The 26,701-nt window shown below is 36.6% G+C and overlaps 1 long non-coding RNA gene and 1 other non-coding gene across 8 annotated transcripts in view; one reads left to right on the top strand and one right to left on the bottom strand.

Annotated features, from left to right (window-relative positions):
* Window positions 1-26,701, bottom strand: part of LOC102156199 — a 422,250-nt gene that overhangs the window by 341,937 nt on the left and 53,612 nt on the right. The window lies entirely within an intron of this gene.
* LOC119867702 lies at window positions 9,480-9,585 on the top strand. The gene has a single exon (XR_005369859.1). It is a non-coding gene; the product is annotated as a U6 spliceosomal RNA (small nuclear RNA).

The raw sequence follows: 26,701 nt of genomic DNA, 5'->3' as shown, positions 1-26,701 counted from the left end.
CAGCCTTCTGCTCAGGTCGTGATCCTGGGGTCCTGGGATCAAGTTCCACATCAGGCTCCCTACAGGGAACATGCTTCTCCCTATCCCTCTCTCTGTGTGTCTCTCATAAATAAATAAGTAAAATCTTTTTTAAAAATGCATTTAACATAATCAATATCTTCTATAAAGAATCAGCAACCTCTAAACAGCATTTTCTTCCCCAAGAATGTTTTCATTTTTAAAATCCATAGTTTACATGAATTTATCACTGAGGAAGTTGACCTGTGGGCCTTTCAGATGCCTTATTTGAAATTTGAGTCACACCCTGCAGAACAAATGTTTCATACCATTTATATCTCAAATAGATATTAAACCTAATTTCTGAAATCTGAAAAAGAGTTATACTTATCAAAAGAGAGATATATTTTCATGTTCCTTATTGAAATGTTACCATATAATTTCTTCTTTCAAGATAGAAAAGACTCAGAATTACTAGATGAATTTATACCTTTTTTTGCCCAAAATAAAATTTATGAACAAATCAAGTATTCAAAGAGTTCTCCTGGAATGTGTTCAACCCTAGGCACCCTAGTGGGATAGATGCAATTTATCTATCCAATTTACCTTTGGGAAGAAGGTGGGAGGGAGGTTAATTCTGGTAAGATAGGAATAGAATATTTCAAAATAAAAATCCCAAAGTTCTGCTCCCTGGGATCCCAAACAACATTCAAACTTACAAGATGTCTGCATATTATTTACAAATGTTGTTCTCATACACAACAAAGTCAAATATAAATTGGGTCATCTTTCAGCTGTATGTGTGTTTGCACACATGTATACCTATCCATCTTAGAAAAAGAACAGTTGTAAAATGTAATATGCAAAGAGAGTTCTCTGGCATCTCCAACAAAAAAGCTAATCAAAAGGATAATGAAAAGAGAATAAAACCTAACTTTAGTCAAGTTTGCATAGGGTTAAAGCAAATGAAAACTGCAAATTAATCTGAAGAAAAGGTTGGCTCTTAATTCTTTTTTTTTGTTTTGTTTTTGTTTTTGTTTTTGTTTTTTATTTATTTTTTTATTGGTGTTCAATTTACTAACATACAGAATAACCCCCAGTGCCCGTCACCCATTCACTCCCACCCCCCCGCCCTCCTCCCCTTCCAACACCCCTAGTTCGTTTCCCAGAGTTAGGAGTCTTTACGTTCTGTCTCCCTTTCTGATATTTCCCACACATTTCTTCCCCCTTCCCTTATATTCCCTTTCACTATTATTTATATTCCCCAAACGAATGAGAACATATAATGTTTGTCCTTCTCCGACTGGCTTACTTCACTCAGCATAATACCCTCCAGTTCCATCCACGTTGAAGCAAATGGTGGGTATTTGTCATTTCTAATAGCTGAGTAATATTCCATTGTATACATAAACCACATCTTCTTTATCCATTCATCTTTCGTTGGACACCGAGGCTCCTTCCACAGTTTGGCTATCGTGGCCATTGCTGCTATAAACATCGGGGTGCAGGTGTCCCGGCGTTTCACTGCATCTGTATCTTTGGGGTAAATCCCCAGCAGTGCAATTGCTGGGTCATAGGGCAGGTATATTTTTAACTCTTTGAGGAACCTCCACACAGTTTTCCAGAGTGGCTGCACCAGTTCACATTCCCACCAACAGTGTATGAGGGTTCCCTTTTCTCCACATCCTCTCCAACATTTGTTGTTTCCTGCCTTGTTAATTTTCCCCATTCTCACTGGTGTGAGGTGGTATCTCATTGTGGTTTTGATTTGTATTTCCCTGATGGCAAGTGATGCAGAGCATTTTCTCATGTGCATGTTGGCCATGTCTATGTCTTCCTCTGTGAGCTTTCTGTTCATGTCTTTTGCCCATTTCATGATTGGATTGTTTGTTTCTTTGGTGTTGAGTTTAATAAGTTCTTTATAGATCTTGGAAACTAGCCCTTTATCTGATATGTCATTTGCAAATATCTTCTCCCATTCTGTAGGTTGTCTTTGAGTTTTGTTGACTGTATCCTTTGCTGTGCAAAAGCTTCTTATCTTGATGAAGTCCCAATAGTTCATTTTTGCTTTTGTTTCTTTTGCCTTCGTGGATGTATCTTGCAAGAAGTTACTATGGCCGAGTTCAAAAAGGGTGTTGCCTGTGTTCTTCTCTAGGATTTTGATGGAATCTTGTCTCACATTTAGATCTTTCATCCATTTGAGTTTATCTTTGTGTATGGTGAAAGAGAGTGGTCTAGTTTCATTCTTCTGCATGTGGATGTCCAATTTTCCCAGCACCATTTGTTGAAGAGACTGTCTTTCTTCCAATGGATAGTCTTTCCTCCTTTATCGAATATTACTTGCCCATAAAGTTCAGGGTCCACTTCTGGATTCTCTATTCTGTTCCACTGATCTATGTGTCTGTTTTTGTGCCAGTACCACACTGTCTTGATGACCACAGCTTTGTAGTACAACCTGAAATCTGGCATTGTGATGCCCCCAGATATGGTTTTCTTTTTTAAAATTCCCCTGGCTATTCGGGGTCTTTTCTGATTCCACACAAATCTTAAAATAATTTGTTCTAACTCTCTGAAGAAAGTCCATGGTATTTTGATAGGGATTGTATTAAACGTGTATATTGCCCTGGGTAACATTGACATTTTCACAATATTAATTCTGCCAATCCATGAGCATGGAATATTTTTCCATCTCTTTGTGTCTTCCTCAATTTCTTTCAGAAGTGTTCTATAGTTTTGAGGGTATAGATCCTTTACATCTTTGGTTAGGTTTATTCCTAGGTATCTTATGCTTTTGGGTGCAATTGTAAATGGGATTGACTCCTTAATTTCTCTTTCTTCAGGCTCATTGTTAGTGTATAGAAATGCCACTGACTTCTGGGCATTGATTTTGTATCCTGCCACGCTACCGAATTGCTGTATGAGTTCTAGCAATCTTGGGGTGGAGACTTTTGGGTTTTCTATGTAGAGTATCATGTCATCGGCGAAGAGGGAGAGTTTGACTTCTTCTTTGCCAATTTGAATGCCTTTAATGTCTTTTTGTTGTCTGATTGCTGAGGCTAGGACTTCCAATACTATGTTGAATAGCAGTGGTGAGAGTGGACATCCCTGTCTTGTTCCTGATCTTAGGGGAAAGGCTCCCAGTGCTTCCCCATTGAGAATGATATTTGCTGTGGGCTTTTCATAGATGGCTTTTAAGATGTCGAGGAATGTTCCCTCTATCCCTACACTCTGAAGAGTTTTGATCAGGAATGGATGCTGTATTTTGTCAAATGCTTTCTCTGCATCCAATGAGAGGATCATATGGTTCTTGGTTTTTCTCTTGCTGAAGCCACAAACTACCAAAACTGGAACAGGAAGAAATAGAAAACCTGAACAGGCCAATAACCAGGGAGGAAATTGAAGCAGTCATCAAAAACCTCCCAAGACACAAGAGTCCAGGGCCAGATGGCTTCCCAGGGGAATTTTATCAAACATTTAAAGAAGAAATCATACCTATTCTCCTAAAGCTGTTTGGAAAGATAGAAAGAGATGGAGTACTTCCAAATTCGTTCTATGAGGCCAGCATCACCTTAATTCCAAAACCAGACAAAGACCCCACCAAAAAGGAGAATTACAGACCAATGTCCCTGATGAACATGGATGCAAAAATTCTCAACAAGATACTGGCCAATAGGATCCAAGAGTACATTAAAAAAATTATTCACCATGACCAAGTAGGATTTATCCCTGGGACACAAGGCTGGTTCAACACCCGTAAAACAATCAATGTGGCTCTTAATTCTTAATTCCCCTCCAGAACTGTGAAAAATAGATTTTTGTTATTTATAAACTACTCAGCTCATGGTAGTATACTATAGCACTCCAAATGGACCAAGACAACAAATTATCCCAAAGTATAGCAGCTTAAAAAAATAAATATTTATTAGCCCTTTCCTATGAGTCAGGAATCCAAGTACAGCTTAGCTGGGTGCCTCTGGCTCTGAGTATCTCACAAAGTGTAAGCCAGGGTGTAGTTATATCATGGCTCCATCAAATACACTTTCTCACTACCTACGTGGCTGCTGACAGCCTTGAGTCCTCATTGGCTATTGACTGGAGATATTAGCTCCTTGTCATGTGGATTTCTCCATAGGTCAGCTCACAACATGGCAGCTGGCTTCCTTCAGAGCAAGCCAGTTAGAGAGGAAGGAAGGATTATAGAATATAAAAATGGCAGCCACAATTTCTTTGTAATCTAATCTTGAAAGTGACATCTTAATCACATTTGCCATATTCTGTTCTTTAGGAATGACCCACAAGGTCCCACTCAATTAGTTACTAAGAAGAGTGAGGAATCATTTCAGATCCACACATACTGCTCTATGAAAGAGTTGTACAGCAATGAACATGATTTGGCTGAACTTAACAAGCAGTGTCTTTATGACATATTGCTTCACTGATCCAAAAGAGATGAGTATTTACTTATACAATTCAGGGCTGTATGAGAAATGGTTGTAGTCAAGGGTTAACAGGCTAAAGCTCTAATTAAGCTAAAGTCAATCCATACTTCATCTGAACATACTCCTGCATACAAACTGCTTAAGGCCCACATGTAAAACAATCCAATATTCAATAAATCCTGCGAGATGACCTCTTCTTTCTATATATTTTGACCAGTGCCTATTAAGCTAGTTATAAAGAAAGAATTAAAGGCAAATAATATCATAAATTTGTCTAAATTCATAATTAATTCTTAGACTTCTGCATGTGTAAGGTTCACCTAGATTGTTGGTTAAAAACACACATTCCGGACCATCATCCTGATATTCTGAATCAGGAACTAGGAAGGGGTCTCAGGGATAGTAACCACCACCTTGGGAGATTCTGATATAGGTGGTCCATTAGACACACATTATGAAACACAGATCATATTCAGTGATAAAACGTTAAACAGCATTGATCTAGTTCTCACCTCTAAGGAATACCGTGAACACTATCGTCTCTGCTTGAAAACAATTCATAGTAATTACTTCAAAAACTACCCAACCTTTAAAATGACAAGATTTTTTAAAAATTAAAACACAAAAATGATTAGATTAAAAAATAAATAGGGAAGACTAGGTGGTTCAGTGGTTGAGTACCTGCCTTCGGCTCAGGTTGTGATCCCGGGGTCCTGGGATAGAGTCCCGCAACAGCCTCCCTGCATGGAGCCTGCTTCTCCCTCGGCCTATGTCTCTGCCTCTCTCTGTGTGTCTCTCATGAATAAATAAATAAAATACTAAAAATAAATAAATAAAATGATAAGATGGGGGGAAAATTTTTGGAATTTTTTCTGGAGATTAAGGGTGAAAAAGACAATCAGGCATAGATGTATATACCAGAATTAAAGGCCTATTATGCAGGCAGAGTTTTGTGGATTTTTTTTTAAGATTTTATTTATTTACTTGAGAGAGAGAGAGAGAGAGAGAAAGAACAATGAGCTGGGGAGGGGCAGTTTAGGGAGAAGGAGAAACAGACTCCCTGTTGAGCAGAGAGCCCACCAGGGAACTTGATCCCAGAACTCTGGGATCACAACCTGAGTCAAAGGCAGATGCTTAACTGATGAGCCACCCATGTGCCCCAAGCAGAGATTTTTATCTGCATAATTAACTACTGAGTTCTTAGCACCTCAACTAATATCTGGAATACAGTTAGGTCTTAATACATTAAGAATGTTAAATACTATATCAATTAGTTATGGACACAAAAAGGTAAGTACTGTGGTTACTTTATTATAATTTTGAGCCAAAGAAAATAAAAGCTAAATATAGAATATAAAAAAATAAGTAATAAGGTGTTTAAAGTTATGTTTAAAGTAATGAGGTCTTAATATGTTAGGGAAGGGAAATATTAAAGGCTAAATTTAAAGGAAAGTTGCCATTGATTGCTCTATAGGATATCATCACACACAAGACAGTAATCTTATTACTAGCAGAAATAAATTACGGAATGTGCCTGAGAAAACTGAATTTCAAGCTAGTCAGACTCTTCTTTGGAAAACTGAGTTTTAAGGTAGCTTGTACTTCCAATGTATTCTTTGTCAAAACCTGATGTCATCCCTCAGTGGCAAATTTCCAGTTGCCAATTTCACCTTATGAAATTTTTAAAGTGTGTGTTAGAGCAGAGGCCTTGGGAAGGATGCCTATCTCAAGAAAGTTTAAATCTATGGAGATAGAGCTTTCATTTTAAAGCAAAAATATCTGACTCTGACATCACTCTCTGTTCAAAAAATAGTTTATGGAGCAAACAATTGGCAGTCTAAAGTATTTTTCCACTAGTAACAACACAGTAGACATTGGTGGAGTACATGACTCCATTTGAACACATCAGCTACCCATAAAAAGGGGACTTGGCATTGTACAAATATCTTGGAACAAACACATGTCATATGTGGCTGATTTCTACATTTTGATTGTGCTGGTATTGTAAATGAATGTATTTTCCTCCAGTCCTTGTTCCTTTGACCTTTTAGAGTCTTAATGAGACTCCAAAAGCAGCAATCAAAAGCACAGTGTTCCATTTTAGAAGCATTCGGAAAGCAATGCATTTTGGCTAAATTTAGTTGTAGCATTCAGAGTTTAAAAACATGTCTGGTCATCTTTTTAAGAGATACATAGTGAGTGAGTGACTACTCACTTTTGTTTTTAAATAAATTGGTCAAATAATAGCTGCTGCTTCTTGCTTCACTCATGTAAAAGAAAAAAAGGAGGGTCTTGGTGGGGATAATAACAAAAACTGACCCATGTGAGGCATTTCAATGGCTGCAACTCAGGCGTGCTCATGTTGTAGTACACCAAACAATAGAAACTTTTGTATTCATTTGAAACAATCCTGGCTCAGAAAACACAATTCACAATTAAAATTGAGGCAACAAAATTGGACGCTGAAAACATTGAGAATTGCTCATGTTGAATAAATACTATACTCTTTATGAAGAATTACATCTGGTACAAACTTTAGAAAGTAATTGAAAGTTATTTTTTTAAAAGGGAGAATCAAACTTCAAAGTAATATTTCATCTCCTAAGTGATAACATGGGAAATATTCATAAGTTTACTATTTAAGCAATAATTCTGAGTTTAAGGCATATATTGTTTGCAGTACATAGTCAGAACTTTTTTTTCTGGGTAACATAATCTAAGAAAGCACATCAAGCCACAGAAATTCAGGTCTTTGACTCCACAAAATTAAGTTCTATGAAAAATTGCCAGATAAGAGAAACCAGACACGATTTGGAAGTTTGAGCATAATTCAAGTGTAAGATAGCTTTCCTCAGTAGAAAATAAATTTCTTTTTAATTTTATTGTGTAAAGAACAGTTAACACGAGATCTATCCTTTTAGCAAAATTTTAAGTATATATTACAGTATTGTTGACTGTAGGTGCAATGTTGTACAAAGCTCTAGAACGTATGCAACGTAACTAAAACCCTATGACCACTGATTAATAACTCCCCATTTTTTCCTCCTTCCAGCCCCTGGCAACCATCATTCCTCTCTTTGATTCTATGAATTTGACTTTTGGTTACCTCACATAAGTGAAACCATGCAGTGTTTGCCTTTCTATGATTGGCTTATTGCACCTAGCATAATGTCATCAAGGTTTATCTGTGTTGCAGCATATTGTAGGATTTCCTACCTTTTTAAGGCCAAATAGTATTCTATATGTATATACCACATTTCTTAAGTAAATAAAAAAATAGTTCTCTCAGCATTTACAAACCTATAAATGAAAAGCCAGGCTAGTAACTCATATAATAAGGTGGTGGGTGGACCTCTATTGAGATACACTAGCCAGTAATGTCGGAATCCAGTGTGGAAGGAGGAAAGTAAAAGGAATGGGACTGGGAAAGTCATTCTCTCTTCTTCCCTCTTATCTGCCCTTATGGATCTAATCTCATCCATGGGGTAGTGTTTACGGTTGTTTAAATGTGCTGAGTGAAGAAGCTCCAAGAAGAAAAGGGAAGAAGCATGGAAAAGAAGGGAGCATAAGAGGAACATGAAACTCACTTAGACCTGCTTCTTTGTTACTTGTGCATGTTGGCTGGGGTAACATTAAAGCCACTTCCCAATCCCCTATGCCATGCTCCTCAACAATCAGGAAATAGTTTCCACTCAGCTGCACAAATCTCTATTTCATCTTGTCTAAATCTAAAATTAAAATTCCAATTATATTTAATCTTAGGAATTAAAAAGTTGACCATAATCTTGCATTATGTGTAATAAGTGGAGGAGCCAAAGTCAAACCAGGTTCAACTGTCTTCCAGAACCTTGCTCTTTCCACCTAACTACAGCTGAGAGTTCCTAATAAAGAACAGCAGTGGAAGTGCAGTGTGAGGAAAGCCCACAACATGAAGTCTAAATAAAACAGGCAGAAACCTCACCAACTTCATACAAATATGTAAGGACTTCCTCAAATAGAGAATGTATGATAATAAAGCTCCATTAGGGCAAATTCTGAAAACAAATGAAGATATCAGTGCATAACAGGTGTGAAAATCAGAATGTAGATGCAGGAATATCGTAGATAAGAGCTGAAATTAAGTTCTAAATGGAGTCTTCTGGCACAGCAGTTTTATTTTAAGAAATGTTCTAATTTCAAAGGCGTCCTCTTAGAAGTCAGCAAATTATGGGAATGAATATGAAGAAATTGAAGCAAAGAACATTGATGAAATCTTCCCCCATCTTCCCATCCCCCATTCTCCCAGCAGCCATAGAGAAAATATTTGCTAGTAAAACATGTAGAAATAACTGTGAGTCCAACTCAAAACCTTGATGAGATTAAGTATCATTATTCAGCACGTAAGTGCACAAGCAAAAACGATGTGTTAATGAGAACAGCATGAGTTTGGAGAGGCAGTCTAAGGCCTTAATTTTTTAAACTTGGGAGAGGTGTGGTCTTCCATTACTTTAAAATAGACACACTAGAGCACAGAGGTCAAGAGCAAACGAGATCAGCCTGGCCAAAGGGTACCTCTGTCACCCACAGTTTACTAGTTATGAAACCATGAATGGTTAATTATAGCTTTCCAAATATAGTCTTAAGTTTTATTATCTTTAAAATGAAAATAAGAGAATTACCTCATTGCATTCTTGTTGGATTAAGCTAGATAAGCATGTACATTATGTAGCATAATGCCTGGCATAGAGTAAGAACTCCATCAATTTGAATTTGAATCATTGTTTAGTTGTTTCATTTTCAACCAGAAAATTAGGAAAATAGAGCATGATCATTTTGGTTCAAATAATCTATCCCATATTCTGTCTGAGTGTATAATCAAAGGGTATTTTATGGAAAAACATCATAGTCACCCTCCATGACTCAATATCTTGATATTATGGAATTGATCTAAGCCTTTATTTTGATAATAATAATCAAATGGTTCTGGCTTATCTTTCAGAGACACAGTTTCTATAATTTTTTTCTTATTTATGTAAATAAGTATTTTCTTTAAACTGTGAATAAGTGGTCACTTTGGCACACATATACTAAGATTAGAACATTACAGAGAAGATTGGCATGGCACCTGCTCAATGATGGCATGAAAATTCATAAAGACTTTCTTATTTTTATGAAAGAGTTCTGGATATGGATAGTGGTGACGGTTGCACGACAGTATGAATGTACTTAATAATACTGAACTGTTCATTTAAAAATAGTTAAAATAGTACCATGATAGGGGCACCTGGGTGACACAGTCAGTTAAGCATCTTACTCTTGATTTTGGCTCAGGTCATGATCACAGGGTTGTGAGATCGAGCCTAGAGCCTGCTTGAGATTCTCTCTTCTCTCTCCATCTCCTTCTGTCCCTCCCCCACCTCTCTCCTTCTCTTAAAAAATGGTAAATCTTATATGTATTTTTTTACAATATAAAAATTGGAAAAATATGTATTAATCCTGCTTCATTATGAGGATCCTGAGATCTTAAAACCCTAGTCATTTTGTCAACAATTTTACATATTTGAATGGTTATGGTATAGCTAAATTGCTTGTCCACTGTTACTCAGCAAAGCAGAGACAAATAGCATTAAACTTCTGAATATTATAATTTTAAGAAACTAGAGCAAGCTGTTTTTGTTTATATATTTATGCTTATTGCATAACACTCCAGAAGAATAACTATTTGTAGAATCACCTGTTACCACTAAATTTTCCACTATGTTTTTAAAATACTTTTAGAGATACATGCAGAAAAAGACATAGTAATCAAAGCAAAATTATGTTTTAGCTTGATGCCAAAGCAGCAATTTAAAACATTTTAAATGTTTTCATGTTACTTATTTTTCACAGAATTGTCTAGAAAGCTCTCCTAAGGATTAAAATTACTGGTTTAAACAACTGGTATATAAACATGAAGCATGAAAATAAATTTACACCAAGAGCGTAATCACAACCCTACTGCAGTTTCCATTCTTCCACGTTCCAACATTCCATTAAATATCAAACATGGCAATGGATGATTTTGAAGAAAGTACAATTGTTTACTCTTTTTTTTCTTGCCGTCTAAAGATAATGGTTTCTTGTTTTCAATATCAAATTGGTCTTTACCTGCATCTATACCCTTAAATTCTACCTTTCCTCCCATTGCAGTGGATGAATTGTTCCTGTTTGTAACCATGGTCTCATTGCTCTTTTTCCCTTTGTGGCTAAACTTAGTGGACATAGTTAATTCAACTTCCTTGCTGCTTACTATCTTCTCAGCCTGCTTCAGTCAATTTATCAGCACCTCCATCTTGCTCTGCCTAGTGGCCAGTTCTCAAACTTCATCTCTCTCAACCCTCCAGCAGTGTTTGACACAGTTATCACTTCCGTACTGACATGTATTTGTTTTTGACACTCTACTATGCTAATTTTCCTGCCTCTTCAGTTGCCCACCCTTCTCTGCTTCTTTTGCTGGATCCTTTTCCTCTTCCTGATTCCTACATGCTAGAGTGCCCAGGACGCAGGCCAGGCTCCATTTTCTCCTCTATCAATACTTTTCCATATGGCTGTATCTAGTTTCTGCATATTAATACCATCTTTCTGCTAATGACTGCCCAAAGCATATATCCAGCCCTGACCTCCTCCTGAATCCCAGGATCATGTATCCAACAGCCTAGCCTACTCATCTTCTCCAGTGAGTGTCTATTAGGCATCTACCCAGAGCGGCAGCCTTGCACCCCCTCCAGAGCTTCTTCCAGTCTTCTTCACCTGACTCAGAAGTTAAGTACAAAAACCTAGAGGTCATCTTTGAATTTCTTTCCTTCTCCCCTACAATAAATTTATCTGCAAGTCTTGTCAACTTGTATATCTCAAAACATTTCCTAAATCCAGTCACTTTTGCTGGCTCTCCTTCTACTATCCTTGTGTGTTATCATTCATGCCTACCTCAACTAGCACAATAGCATGCCCATCAGTCAACTTGCTTCCATTTCTGCCCTACTATACTTCATTCTCCACCAGACAACCAGACAGTGCTTTAAAAACTAAATCAGGTCATGTCACTTCACTCAAAAGCTTCCAGGGTGGGATGCCTGGGTGGCTTAGTCAGTTAAGCATGAGACTCTTTTTTTTTTTTTTTTAATTTTTATTTATTTATGATAGTCACACAGAGATAGAGAGAGAGAGAGGCAGAGACATAGGCAGAAGGAGAAGCAGGCTCCATGCACCGGGAGCCCGACGTGGGATTTGATCCTGGGTCTCCAGGATCGCGCCCTGGGCCAAAGGCAGGCGCTAAACCGCTGCGCCACCCAGGGATCCCAAGCATGAGACTCTTGATGTTAAGTTTCAGACTCTTGTTTTCAGCTCAGGTCATGATCTGAGTTCTGAGATTGAGCCCCACCACAGTCTCTGGGTTAGGGTCTGCTTAGATTCTCTCTCCCTCTCCCTCTGTCCCTCCTCCTCCTCTCTCCCCTTCTCTAGAAAGAAAAAAAAAAAAAAGCTTCCAGGGTATAGGCATCACACTTAGAATAAAGTCTAAACTGCTTATCACCTCCAGATCTGTCTCTAGCCACCTGTCAGCTCTTATCTCCTACCATTCTATTCTCTCATTTCCCACAGATCTCAGCCAAATCACCTTCATTATTCCCCAAAAATACCAGTGTGTTTCCCTTTAGAGTGTTATTTACTGGTGCACACTAGGTTTTTGATAATTATTTACTGGACAAAGTATTTTAAGCTGGTCTTTTTCTTTCTTCACTTTCACTATATTATTTCTGTTAATTTGTACCACTTCTTGTACCCACTTTCACACCCATTCTGCATTATGCCCAAAGAAAAAGAACACATCAATATTATTTCAGGGTTACTCACTGTGCATAATTCAAAGTGTTTCTTTTTCAAGTGATAAATCTAACAGAAGGAGTGATGTCTTGCTTTAAGGCAGCCTGGGAGCATGTCTTTCAAAAAAGTTATGCAAGATGATTAAGTTTTTACAGATCTACTATATAACATTGTGGCTATAGTTAACAATACTGTATTGTACACTTATCCATTTGTTAAGAAGTTAAATCTCATGTTAAGTATTCTCACCACAATAGAAAAACTTTCACTATCAGATATGTTAGATAAGTTTGCTGAGACACAGCATATTTAGACCTCAGGCTTTTGTTGGAGGCCTGATACTTTGGGAGCTGAACAGAGTAGAGCCAGTGTCTAATAATTTGCATTTGTACCAACATCCCATTCATCTTTTTACCAGGAAGATTCAAGATCTGATCAACTCTCTTACCACTGTTTTCCATCCTTCCCTCTGCCACCACCATATATCTTCCTAAAATTAAGGCTAAAGCCTAGAAATCAGTCTTGGTTTTCTCTACCATCCTTTTGCAATCCAGTGTTATTTAATAAATCCTCTTTCTTCCAAAATACCAAGAACTTCATATACTCATCCCACAAATATTAACTGAATTCTTCCTTGCTTCCAGGCATTATCTTATCTCTGGTGATATAAAATGTATAGCAATGGATTGACATGTGCCCATATTACTGCAATTCCTTTAAGTTCCTTGAAAGAAAATTGCTATATAAATCTAAATATTTTATGATCTTTAACTTAATTTTATTTCCCAAATTTCCATCTCAACTCCTTCCCTCATTCTCTATTTTCCTATCTTTTAATTTCCCACTACATTTTCACTGCATATCGTAAGATCTCAGTAAATGATACTGACTGGCATCTTCTGTTATGTCCCTTTGCCTATATTCTTCATTCTATATGCAAAACTACTACCTCAAATTCAAAAGCCAACTCAAATTCTGATTAACCCAGGAAGACTATGTGGCAGAGCCAGGTATTAAAGGGCTTAATTCCAAAGCATCCTGTTGTGAGTATCGTGTGTGAAGTACTGAGACAGATGCAGAATGAAAAGGACCAAGCATATTCTCAGCACCTTAGTCTGGGAAGTGGACATAACAAATGCACTAGGAGTATAATACTATGACCTAAGGAAGATCATAAATTATGGATACCGCTTACAGTTGAGACTCACAAGGACTTCCTGAAAGTGGCACATACATAAGTGGTTAAAAGTGAGCAGGATTTCAGTTGATACAAATAATTGAGAATTGCAGATAGGCCTCTGAGAGCAGCATGAGAGGAAGGATCCTAAATGATGATCTCTCTATCCTGTGGCAGCAAACGTCAGGGGCAGCTGTACTTTCTGAACTCTCATTTGGTTGGCAGATGAGATTATCTGCCAAGGTGCTTAATGTTTGTTTGACAATACTAATGACAGCTGAACAACATAGACTCACTCTTCTGAGTCAATATATGAGCGGCACTGGCACTATCAAGACAAGGTATCTCTTCCTCAAAGCAAATGACAGAGAAAAATCATACAAACACAAGTGGAAGGCATTCTTCAAGGATAACATGAAGCTGTGGCAAGGGCAGTTTCTATCTGTGGCTAGAAAATGCAAGAGAAGACAGACAATTTCACAGAGTTTTAACCACAATAATAGATACATGGCTTATTTGAGCAGAAGGAGAAAGCCAACTCCTAGACAACAAGACATAGCTATATAATACACACACACACACACACACACACACACACACACATAGAGGGATGAAGGCAGGTTCTCATATTTATTTTCATAATTCTGTGCATGTAGAACATACTATGTGAGATTCAGAATATGTGTTAGACACTCACTAAGCAAGGTGTGAAGGAAGCAAAATGAGTTTTTGTCTTCTTCCCATATTCTCCATAAGAGCCCCTCTATCTTGGGGAACCACTCCTTAGCTTCTTTGTTCTCCTCACACCCTTAAATATAACTATAAATAGTCACTTTGCATTCAAGTTCTTTCCCTAAATAAAGCACACCAAAACAACAGCTTACTCTGTTTCCATGCTTGGCCCTATAAATTACATGTAGCAGTTATAAAAGAAAGCTTGTCTTAATTAAACAAAGAAAGCAAAGATAAAGAAAAGCAGCTGTAGGTTTTTACAGGGGGGCTGTAGTAGGGCCCAAGGTATTTCTAAGAAGTTGAATACTGTTTTATGGGTCACAGCTCCAAGGCACCAACCCTTCAGAACATAATTCTTTCTATTGCTATAAGATGCTGCCACACACTAAAGAGTAGGTTTTTTCACGGTAAATGTTTGGTGTAAGACAATATGTTCAGGGGCATCACCAAAAAAGAGGTTGGGAGAAGTTCTGGTCTAGGGTGTGATTGGGTCTGTGGATGGACTACAGAACATCTGTGAACTCTTGAAATCATATGTAAAATTGTGGCTATCTGCATTTCTCTGGAGAGAGCTCCATTGTTCTGTTTATATTTTTAAAAGGATATGTAATGTCCACAAAGGTCAGTGCTCCAGGGAAAGTATATTAGTGTGCTAGGACTATCATACCAGAGTGTCACAAACTGTATAGCTCAAACAAGAGAAATTTCTTGTCTTCCCAGTTCTGGAGGTTAGAACTCTGAAATCAAACATATTGACAGGGTTGGTTCCTTCTGGAGCCAACTATTCTGGGCCTCTCTCCTGGGTTTATAGATGACTGTCTTCATGTTCACATGGAATGCTTTCTGTACATATGTGTGTCCATGTGTCCATTCTCTCCATTTGATAAGGAAACCAGTCATAGAGAATTAGGATCCCCCCTATTCCAGTGTGACCTCATCTTTAGTTACATCTACAATAACCCTTTTTCCAAGTAAGATCACCTCCTCAGGTATTAGGGGTTAGGACTTCAATACAGGAATTTTTTTTTTTATTGATACTGATAGGTTTTATTTATTTTTTTTAATTTATTTTTTATTGGTGTTCAATTTACTAACATACAGAATAACCCCCAGTGCCCGTCACCCATTCCCTCCCACCCCCCGCCCTCTTCCCCTTCTACCACCCCTAGTTCCTTTCCCAGAGTTAGCAGTCTTTACGTTCTGTCTCCCTTTCTGATATTTCCCACACATTTCTTCTCCCTTCCCTTATATTCCCTTTCACTATTATTTATATTCCCTAAATGAATGAGAACATATAATGTTTGTCCTTCTCCGACTGGCTTACTTCACTCAGCATAATACCCTCCAGTTCCATCCACGTTGAAGCAAATGGTGGGTATTTGTCATTTCTAATGGCTGAGTAATATTCCATTGTATACATAAACCACATCTTCTTTACCCAGTCTCTGGGTATAGGGTCTGCTTAGATTCTCTCTCCCTCTCCCTCTGTCCCTCCTCCTCCTCTCTCCCCTTCTCTAGAAAGAAAAAAAAAAAAAAAGCATCCAGCTTTGGATGTATTTACTATTTTCAACCTGTTCTTCTAGTTTGAGGGTGAACCATTGATAAATCAGCTGTTTTGCTTTGTAAACAAAACTATTTTCTCCCTCTAAGCTTTATTCCTTTTATGTACATTTGCTTAGATATATAATGTTACATCAGAAACTTCATATAAATCCCATGAAATTATAAAACACATATTGATTTAATTCCACTTAATAATTATTGAATTTCTACCATGTTCTTGGCACTGATTGCCATCAATATTTAAAAAATGAAATAAAACAAGACTACAGTTTTCTAGGAAATAATAGATATTAGAAATTGGAAGTCATGTCATGCATTATGTAGAGAAATTTATGTGTTATATTACTTAATATTATCATATGAGAAAACAGTAAAGGACAAAAAAGATATAAAGACTGTACTTCTGGGCAGCCCGGTGGCTCAGCGGTTTAGCACTGCCCACAGCAAGTCATGTAATTTGACCCTGGTTAAATATCGATTTAGCATTGGAATTCTAAGAATTAGGAGATCTCCTTCCAAGAATAATTCTTTCCTACTTAACTGATACACTTACAACAATATATGAAATACTATCTTAATTTGGCCACACATAGTAGGTGTTCAATAAATAATTAGTAAAAGAATAAAGACAATTTTAAACTGAAAGAACATGCAGGAAACACAGTTAAGCAAAATCAGATGGAAAACCAGGACTGAGTTAAGAAGCAGCAGCAAAAGAAAAACGAAGTTCAAGTTTTTTGAAAGAGTGTTCAAATAGTAAAATTAGCAGTCCAGCGTTAATCTAGTGATATCATATACATACTTATGGCCATGTATATAGCATATGTTCTAGAGAAATCATCCTATCTGAGTGCTACCATTGAATCTTCAAAATTCTCCATCCCAAAGCTACTGAGTCTAAGTATCCAAAAAGTCTCCTTAATATTCTTCCTATTTCATTCCTTCTCTCATTCATTGCATGCATTCATTAAACACCAGACATTCTGCTAAATCCTGAAGACCTAACAGTATACCAATTAGATAAAATTCAGACCTTTTTGGCAGCACCTTCAAGCATTAGGCATTATTTCCTCAATCAAATATTTACTGAAAGCATGAGTAATGCCTAGAAAAGCTCAGGAAGGGCAGCTTGGGTGGCTCAGCGGTTTAGCGCTGCCTTCAGCCCAGGGCCTGATCCTGGAGTCCCGGGATCAAGTCCCACATCGGGCTCCCTGCATGGAGCCTGCTTCTCCCTCTGCCTGTGTCTCTGCCTCTCTCGATCTCTCTCTCTCTCTCTCTCTCTCTGTTTCTCATGAATAAATAAATAAAATATTTTTAAAAAAGACTGTACTTCTGGGAGAGTGGCAAAATCTAACTGCAAAACTGGAGCTCTTTCTATTTTGTTGCACTGCATTGTTCATTCTACAAATATTATCAAGAATTTACTTGATAAATTTTTGCACTATTTTGTTGCACTGCATTGTTCATTCTACAAATGTTATCAATAATTTACTTGATAAGCTAAGCATATTGCTGGGTACTATGAACAAAATAATTAAAGCACAGCCAAAATGACTACACACATGAACCTTAGAGTCTAATAAAGGAAGTACATTAATAAGTCAAATTCATTTAATACTGCTCTTTTAAAATACATGCTAGATAGAGAAGAAATGCATGATTTCATGAGAGCTTCTAATAGTCAATTGATTTCAGTCCTAAGAGAAGTGAGAGAATGGTTCCTAGTGGAATAGATTTTTGAGCTAAGATCTAAAGCATAATGGAGAATTTAAAAAGACAAGAGTCATGGTACCTGGGTGGCTCAATCAGTTGAATGTCTGACTCTTGGTTTTGGCTCAGGTCATGATCTTAGGGTCGTGAGATCGAGTCCTGCATCAGGCTTCGTGCTCAACACAGAGTGTGCTTGAGATTCCCTCCCTCTCCCTTTGCCCCTGCCCCCTAAAATTAATAAATAAATATTTAAAAATAATAATAAAATAAAGCAAAGGGTGATTACCACTGCTGGGAAGATGAAACAAACATATTTCCCTACTATTTATGCTAAGTAAAAATATAATTCATAGATATTATATATTAAACAAACATGAGAAGACTGAAAGGTGGAGAGAAAAGGCAATTGGGCTGAGGACTACAGGACTCAAGGAATGACAGAGTGGTTAGGATAGTCTAGGATATATAAGTCTGCCTTATATATCTTATATATCCTAGACTTAAAGCCAAAATAGTCGGTGACCCAGAAACATCAATGAGTACAGACAAAAAACACCAACAAACATCTGATCTTTCTAGCCAAAGGATGAGAAAAAGGAATAAGCATCAACACAGAAAACTTTTTTTTTTAAAGATTTTATTTATTTATTCATGAGAGACACAGAAAGAGAGACTCAGAGACAAAGGTGGAGAGAAAATCAGGGTCCATGAAGGGAGCCCAATGTAGGAATTGATCCCTGGGCTCCAGGATCACACCCTGGGCTGAAGGGAGGCACTCAACCCTGAGCCACCCAGGCATCCCAAGATAGAAAACTTTTAAATAATCATTCCACTCTAGTCAAGCACTACAGAAAAACTGTAGCCATATTCCCACCCATGCTGATGAACACTGTGTGGGAAATGTAGATTTATACCCTCAGGAGGCTCTACCAAGTGCCCTGAAAAACCTGCCAGGGTGGTTTCAGAACAACTCAAATAGGGAGATAAGATTTTCATCCCAGCTTTCAGTAATAAGCACCGACCACCTCCAATTACGTTACTAGAAATCATGTAGGGAGCTAAACAGACAGTCAAAACTTTCACAATCACCCCGAGATAATGAAGTCACTGTGATGTTAGTGGGGGACTGCTTGTAACTCCAAACTCACTCCCTGCCCAGCAGTTAACAAGGATTCCCTCCCACATCTCATATGTCAGGAGGTTGCATGGGGAATCTGAATTTCTGGCTCCACTTGGCAATAATTGAGATGGTCCTCCTTCCTCTCCTCCTTCTGGAGTGGTGTCAGAAGGAAAAAAGTTTAAATAAGGTCCAGTCTCAGGATATAATAGAAAAAATGTATGAGTTTCAATAAAAATCACTAGTCATGCCAAGGACCAGAAAAAACTCAAATTGAAAAAGACAATCAATAGATGTCAATAAAAATATAATAGAAATGTTAGAATTATCTGAGGACAGTGTTTAAACATCCACGATAAAAGCGCTTCTATGTGCAATTATCAGTGTGTCTGAAACAAATAAAAAAAAAGATTTATTAAAGAAATAGAAATATCCAACAAAGGAACAGAGCATACAAAGAATTACCAAGTGGAAATTTTATTTTTTAAAGATTTTTACTCAATTATTTGATAGAGAAAGAGAGAGAGCATGAGTGGAGGTAGGAGCAGAGAAAGAAACAGACTCCCCACTGAGCAGGGAGCAGGACATGGGGCTCAGTCTCAGAACTCTGAGATCATGACCTGATCTGAAGGCAGATGTGTAACTGACTGAGCCACCTAGGCACCCCACCAAATGGAAATTTTAGAACTGAAAAATATAATAACTGATTTTAAAAACTCAGTAATTGGCTCAACAGCAGAATAGAGAGAACAGATGAAGATTAATGAAATGGAAGTTAGAAAAATAGATACTATATAATCTGAAAAACAGAAAAATATACTGGAAAAAAAATGAACTGGACTCTGAAAACCTGTGGAATTATACCATGTGTTTAGAGTCCAAGAAGAAGGGCACAAGGTCAGAGCTGAAAAGCATGAGAATTGATTAAAATTTTACAAATTTGGCAAGATGCATAAACTTCTAGATTCAAGAAGTTTAGTGAAACCCAAACAGGAAAAACCCAAAGAAACCCATACCAAGAAACATAATTGAACTTCTGAAAACTAAAGACAGAAGAATTCTTGAACATAGCCGTAGAAAAATGACACCTAACCTATAGAAGAAAAACAGTTCAAATAATAGAGTTTTCTCATTAGTTACTACAGAAGTCAGAGGAAGTGGCACGGTTATTTCTCAAGTGCTGAAAGAAAAGATACGTCAAACCAGAATTCTTTATCCAGTGAAAATACCCTTTTTCAGGATGAAAAAGAAACCAACACATTCTTATATTAAAGAAAACTGAGGGAATCTGTCACTAGAAGACCTTCCCTAAAAGAATGTAGAAGGGCAATTGTGTTCCTATATGCTAGCAAACAAATACATAGACAAGAAAATAACAATACTATTTACAATTGTTCAGAAAATGAAATTATTTAGATGTAAATCTAACAGGATGCATAATACTTGTCTGTTTGAATATATCACTGATGAAAGGGATAAAAAGTCTAAATAAATGAAGAGACACATCATGCTTGTGAACTAGAAGCCTCAACATAAGTGAAGATATCAATTTTCCCCAATTTGATATATAGGTATAATGCAATTCCTATCAAACCACAAGCAAGGTTTTCTTATAGATCTAGATAAGATTATTCTATAATGTATATGAAAAAGCAAAGGAACTATAATAGCTAAAACAATTTTGAAAAGAAAAATAAAGTAGGAGGAATCCACCTACCCAATTTCAAGATTTACCATATGGCTACAGTAATCAAAGCTGTGTGGTATTGCTAGACAAACATATAGATCTGTGGAAAAGAATAGAGAACACAGAAATGGATGCCTATAAATATGCCCAACTGATTTGTTGACAAAGATTCAAGTGAATGGAGGTAAATAGTCTGAACTTACTGTTATAGCAATAAGATATGAAGAGGCAATAAAATAAACCTTGACCTCAGTCTCACAAAATTAATTCAGAGTGAATCAAAGACTTAAAAGTAAAATGTGAAACTACAGAACTTCAAAAAAAAAAAAAAAAGAGAGAAAATCTTCAGGATCTAGGACTATGTAGAATAGTTAGACTTGATACCAAAAGCATGATCCATAAAACGAAAAATTAATAAATTGGGCTTCATTAAAATGAAAAACTTCTATTTTACACAGGAGCCTCTTAAGAAGATGAAAGAGCAAGCAACAGAGTGGGATAATCAAACCACATTTCCAACCAAGTCTCTAGAATATACAAAAAACTCTCAAATTAAAACCATGGTAAGATATTACTACACACCTATCAGAATGACTAAAATAAAAATTAGTGACAAGACCAGATGTTGGATGCAGGATGCTGGATCACTGATACATTACTGGTGGTAATGAAGAATAGTATAGCCACTCTGGAAACAGTTTGGCAAGTTGTTTTTGTTTTTAACTTAATATGCAACTGTCATGCGACGTAACAATTATACTTACAGGCAATTAACCAGAGAAAAGATGATTCATACTCACACAAAACCATGTACCTGGATGTTTATAGCAGCTCTATTCAAAATAGCATAAAAATAAAAAACATCCAGATATCCTTCAGTAGATGAATGGTTAAATGAACTGGTACATCATAATAAAAAAATATCAAATTACTGATACATATAGCAACTTGGGCAAATCTCCAGAGAGATTCCAAACTCAATTGGTTACATATTTGAGGATTCAATTTACAGAACATTCTTTTTTAATTTTTAATTTTTTTGTTTTTGAGAGGGAGTGCACTCATGTGAGAGCAGGGAAGGGGTGGAAGGAGAAGAAGAGAGAGAATCTTAAGCAGGCTCCATACTCAGCAAGAAGCCTGACACAGTGATCAATATCACCACCCTGAGATCATGACCTGAGCCAAAACCAAGAGTCAGACGCTTAACTGACTGAGCCACCTGAGTACCTCCCATTTACATGACACTCTTGAAATACAAATTATAGAAATGGAGAACAAATTAGTGTTGCCGGAGATTAGTAAGGGGTAGGGCACTGGTTATAAAAGGATAACACTAAAGATCCTTGTAGTGATGAAAGTGTTGGGTATTTTAATGGTATGAATGTCAGAATCCTAGTTGTGATCAACTATAGTTTTGCAAGATGTTATCATAAGGATATTGGATGAAGATTCCACAGAATATGTCTCTATTATTTCTTAACACTGCTTGTGAAACTATCTCAAAATGAAAAGTTTCATTTAATAAAAGGCAAGAGTGATGGGTAGAAATGGATCAAGACTATGGTCTTGATCTAAAAGTATGAGGAGTCATTGCAGTGTGTTAAGCAGAAAATTAGCTTAATTGAAACTGTGTTTTACAAAGATAAACTCAAAATGGATGAAAGATCTAAATGTGAGACAAGATTCCACCAAAATCCTAGAGAACATAGGCAACATCCTTTTTGAACTTGGCCACAGTAACTTCTTGCAAGATACATCCATGAAGGCAAGAGAAACAAAAGCAAAAATGAACTATTGGGACTTCATCAAGATAAGAAGCTTTTGCACAGCAAAAGAAACAGTCAACAAAACTAAAAACCTACAGAATGGGAGAAGATATTTGCAAATGACGTATCAGATAAAGGACTAGTTTCCAAGATCTATAAAGAACTTATTAAACTCAACAGCAAAGAAACAAACAATCCAATCATGAAATGAGCAAAAGACATGAACAGAAATTTCACCAAAGGAGACATAGACATGGCCAACACGCACATGAGAAAATGCTCTGCATCACTGGCCATCAGGGAAATACAAATCAAAACCACAATGAGATACCACCTCACACCAGTGAGAATGGGGAAAATTAACAAGGCAGGAAACCACAAATGGAGAGGATGTGGAGAAAGGGGAACCCTCTTGCACTGTTGGTGGGAATGTGAACTGGTGCAGCCACTCTGGAAAACTGTGTGGAGGTTCCTCAAAGAGTTAAAAATAGATCTCCCCTATGACTAAGCAATTGCACTGCTGGGGATTTACCTCAAAGATACAGATGCAATGAAACGCCGAGACACCTGCACCCCGATGTTTATAGCAGCAATGTCCACAATAGCCAAACTGTGGAAGGAGCCTTGGTGTCCATCGAAAGATGAATGAATAAAGAAGATGTGATTTATGTATACAATGGAATATTACTCAGCCATTAGAAATGACAAATACCCACCATTTGCTTCGATGTGGATGGAACTGGAGGGTATTATGCTGAGTGAAATGTCAATCGGAGAAGGACAAACATTATATGTTCTCATTCATTTGGGGAATATAAAAAATAGTGAAAGAGAATAAAGGGGAAAGGAGAAAAAATGAGTGGGAAATATCAGAAAGGGAGACAGAACATGAGAGATTCCTAACTCTGGGAAACGAACAAGGGGTGGTAGAAAGGGAGGTGGGCGGGGGGGTGGGGGTGACTGGGTGATGGGCACTGAGGGCGGTACTTGATGGGATGAGCACTGGGTGTTATGCTATATGTTGGCAAATTGAACTCCAATAAAAAATAAATTTAAAAAATAAAATAAATAAAAAAATAAAAAAAGAAACTGTGTTTTGAAAAAAATCATGGCTTGCAATGTGGAAATTAGAGGGGCAAAAGTGGCTATCTTCCCAATATGCTGCTTACAGTTCAATTATACTGCTCCAGCTACAGAGGTTCAGTGTGTGATACAGAAGCTGTCTAGAGAATCATGTCATTGATTTATCAGTTGCCTTGAGCTAAATTCTCCTCTGATGTGTTCACGGGAAAATTCCCATAAAGTTAAAAAGGCAAAAGCATTTGAAAATTGGTTTGATGTGTTGACTATTTTAATTCATCAATCAGGTAGGCATGATCAAAAGCAACCTGAGCATCCTTTGTGACCTCTACTAAAAGAAAGAAAAGTCTTACTTCAGCTTCTAGAGTAAATCATTTCACAGAGACATTACAAATATCAGTGGTTACAGGATACTCTTTAGTATTTGCTAGAGATTTAACGCATTCAGAAACATTAAAAGAGTTGTTCATGAAAACTTACAGAAGATGAAATATGATGCTATGTCACAATTTACTGTGCCTCAAGAGGTCACATTTTTCTGAAACAAAACTATTAGTGCCTTTAAATATAGTTTTGGGATTCACCATTCTATTTGTCTATTGCCTGCCTCATACCTAAGGATACAATCCATGCCAATGACTCTAAATTATGACTTATCTACAACCATTGTTTTTGTTTTCCAATTTCATAAAAAAATTTCAGTCTAAATTAATTTTTCCTCACTGCATTGAATAAATTGCCCCTTATTTTAGTGTCATGTAAACAATGGCTAAATGGACAACCACCAGGTTCCCATATTAAATAATCTTTTATTGAGCATCATTTATTTCCACGTACATTATTTTATTTAATCATTATAGTGATGCAATGAGGTGTTCAGAGGAGGCTGCCAGTGTATGGAGAATTATAAAAAGCTAGAGAGAAGCAAATCAACTCCTCCAAATATTCAGCCACTAGCCATATGTGGCTATAAAACTCTTGAAATATGCTAGTCCAAATTGATTGTATTATGAATGTAATTTATAAATTATACTCTGGATTTTGAATATTATAAAATATCTCATTACTATTTTAAAATATGGACTGCATGTTGAAATGACAAGTTAGATATATTGGGATAAATTAAATGTATTATTAAAATTAATTTCACTTGTTTTTTTTTCTTCCTTTAAACATAAAATTATACCTAGGGCTCACATTGTATTGCTATTGACAGAAGTGCCCCCAATCCTGTCAATGGAATCTCCTGCATGTATCTGAAATCCAGGCTGACTTCTACCCATTCTTCAGACCCCAGCTTAAATATCATTTTCTTATGATTCGCCACAACAGGATGCACTTCCCATCACAGAACCCTATAGTCCTCAGCACAATTATACTTATCTGATATTCATCTTCCCAATGGAAACTCCATTAGGCCAAGGACGTTGGTCTCATCCACCACTGCATTTCCAGCACATGGCTGGAACTATGCTTGTCAGATAGGGAACTTATAATAGATATGGTGACTGACTGACATTCCCAGATACTATAGCCATATTAAGAGTGAGAAAACCAATTCTTCCCACAAAATCAGTCAAGTTATGAAATCTACATGTTGGTTATATTCAACAATTTGGTGATCTAAAAGGTATGAGTATACACAGAAAACTTGCAGGCCTCATTTATTTATTTATTTTTCCCCCAGCTCTATCAAAGAAAACAGAAAAGAAGCCAAGAAGCTCTAAAGATAAAATAGTCTATGCCTGAAATTTTGGAGCAAAAGGTTAAACTTGTAAAGATTTTTTTTCAAAAAGGAAATATGCCTAATGCATTACTACTGCAACTTTTTTTACTCTACTGAATAATTTACTGAATTCAGTAAATATACTTACTAAAAATAATATCTGAGAACACATGAGAGGCCTTTATATTTATCACCTGTTGCTTCCATGCGATCTCTTCTAGGACTTTGCTCCAGCATCTTATGACATATATTCTTATATGTCCTTTATTTAACAAACAAACAAACAAACAAACAAACCCAATCTTTGTTGAACCCTGCCTTCTCCAGGTCCCATTCTATGTAACCGTTCCTTTGCTATCAACTTTAATACTTACTATATACAGGGCTGGTGATGCACAGAGCCCCTCCAGACTGCACTAACTCCTTGAAATAATTCTTTGATTTTATTCTCAGTGCATTGCTCTCCTTTCACATCTAGGACTGTTCACACTCACCAAAAAGTCACCATTGACTCTCTCCTCAGTTGATCTATTCCCTTTGCTCTCTTCAGAATTTGATAGCCTTGAAAAATACCTTCGTATACTTTTTACAACTTTCTAATGGTTTTCTGGCTTAAAAACAGTAATTTTTTAAAAAGCACTGTAAAGGTAGAACACTAAGAAATACCCATAATCTCATCACCTTATAACTATCTGAACATTTGACATTGTTCTTTAAGTCTTTTTCTGTGTTTTCACAACTTTTTTATTTGAAAAAGATCTTACTAAGTAGAGACATAAATATTTCTCTTGTCATTAAGAACATTTCAAAAACGTATTTTTAATGTTATATGTGATTTAATAGTAAATGTTTAAATATCTTCTATTCCTTATTTCAGATTCATATTATTTAAAATTTTCAATATTGTAAAGTTGAACTGTTTTAAATATTTTTATGTTAATATTTTTTGTTATTTCAAATCATTAACATGGGATCATTTCCTAGAAGCAGAATTAATAGATCAAACACCTGATATTTTTGGTTTTTGATATAGGATATAAATTTCATCAATATACTCCCATTAGCAACATATGAATAAGCCCATTTCTCTACACATTTATCACCATTAAGCAGTATAATAAACATAGTGTATAAATATAAACAATATATAATATATAACATATATATAAATAGTATTAACTGAATATATATGTCCACACACACATATATAATATATATAACATATATGCACAGCATAAACTGTGTGTATTATACACACACACACACATACATTGGGTTTTCTTGAGAGAGACAGACAATGTGTGCACACATGAGCTTAGGGTGGGGGCTTCAGAGGGGGAGGGAAAGAGAAAATTTCAAGCAGGCTCCAGGCCACAGAGCCTGACATGGGCTCTGTCTCCTGACACTGAGATCATGACCTGAGCCAAAACCAAGAGTTGAACACCTAGCCAGATACCCTAATAGTATATATTTTTAAATTACTGATTTTGAAGGCAAAATATTCCTTTCAGTTAGCATCATACTAATATGGTTAAAATATCAAACACTGCTTTTCCTCTTTTTAAATTGACAGTTCATATCCTTTGTATAATTATTTGTGGGAACAGGGTACCTGGGTGGCTCAGGTGGTTGAGCATTGGACTTGATTTTGGCTCAGGTCATGATCTCAGGGTCCTGGGATTGAGCCCCATGTTGGACTCTGCACTCAGCATGGAGTCTATCTGTCTCACTCCCTCTGCTCCTCCCCCTGCTCACGTTCTCTGTCTCTAAGATAATTAAACAAATCTTTAAAAAAATAATTATTTATGGACTATTAATATTTTTAAATTAATTCTTAGAAGCTATTTATAGTTTAGATTAATGTTTAA

The sequence above is a fragment of the Canis lupus genome, chromosome 14 (assembly GCF_011100685.1).
Source record: "Canis lupus familiaris isolate Mischka breed German Shepherd chromosome 14, alternate assembly UU_Cfam_GSD_1.0, whole genome shotgun sequence".
Taxonomy (NCBI): domain Eukaryota; kingdom Metazoa; phylum Chordata; class Mammalia; order Carnivora; family Canidae; genus Canis; species Canis lupus.
The sequence above is the reverse complement of the archived record's forward strand: the minus strand, read 5'-3'. Positions and strand labels throughout refer to the sequence as shown.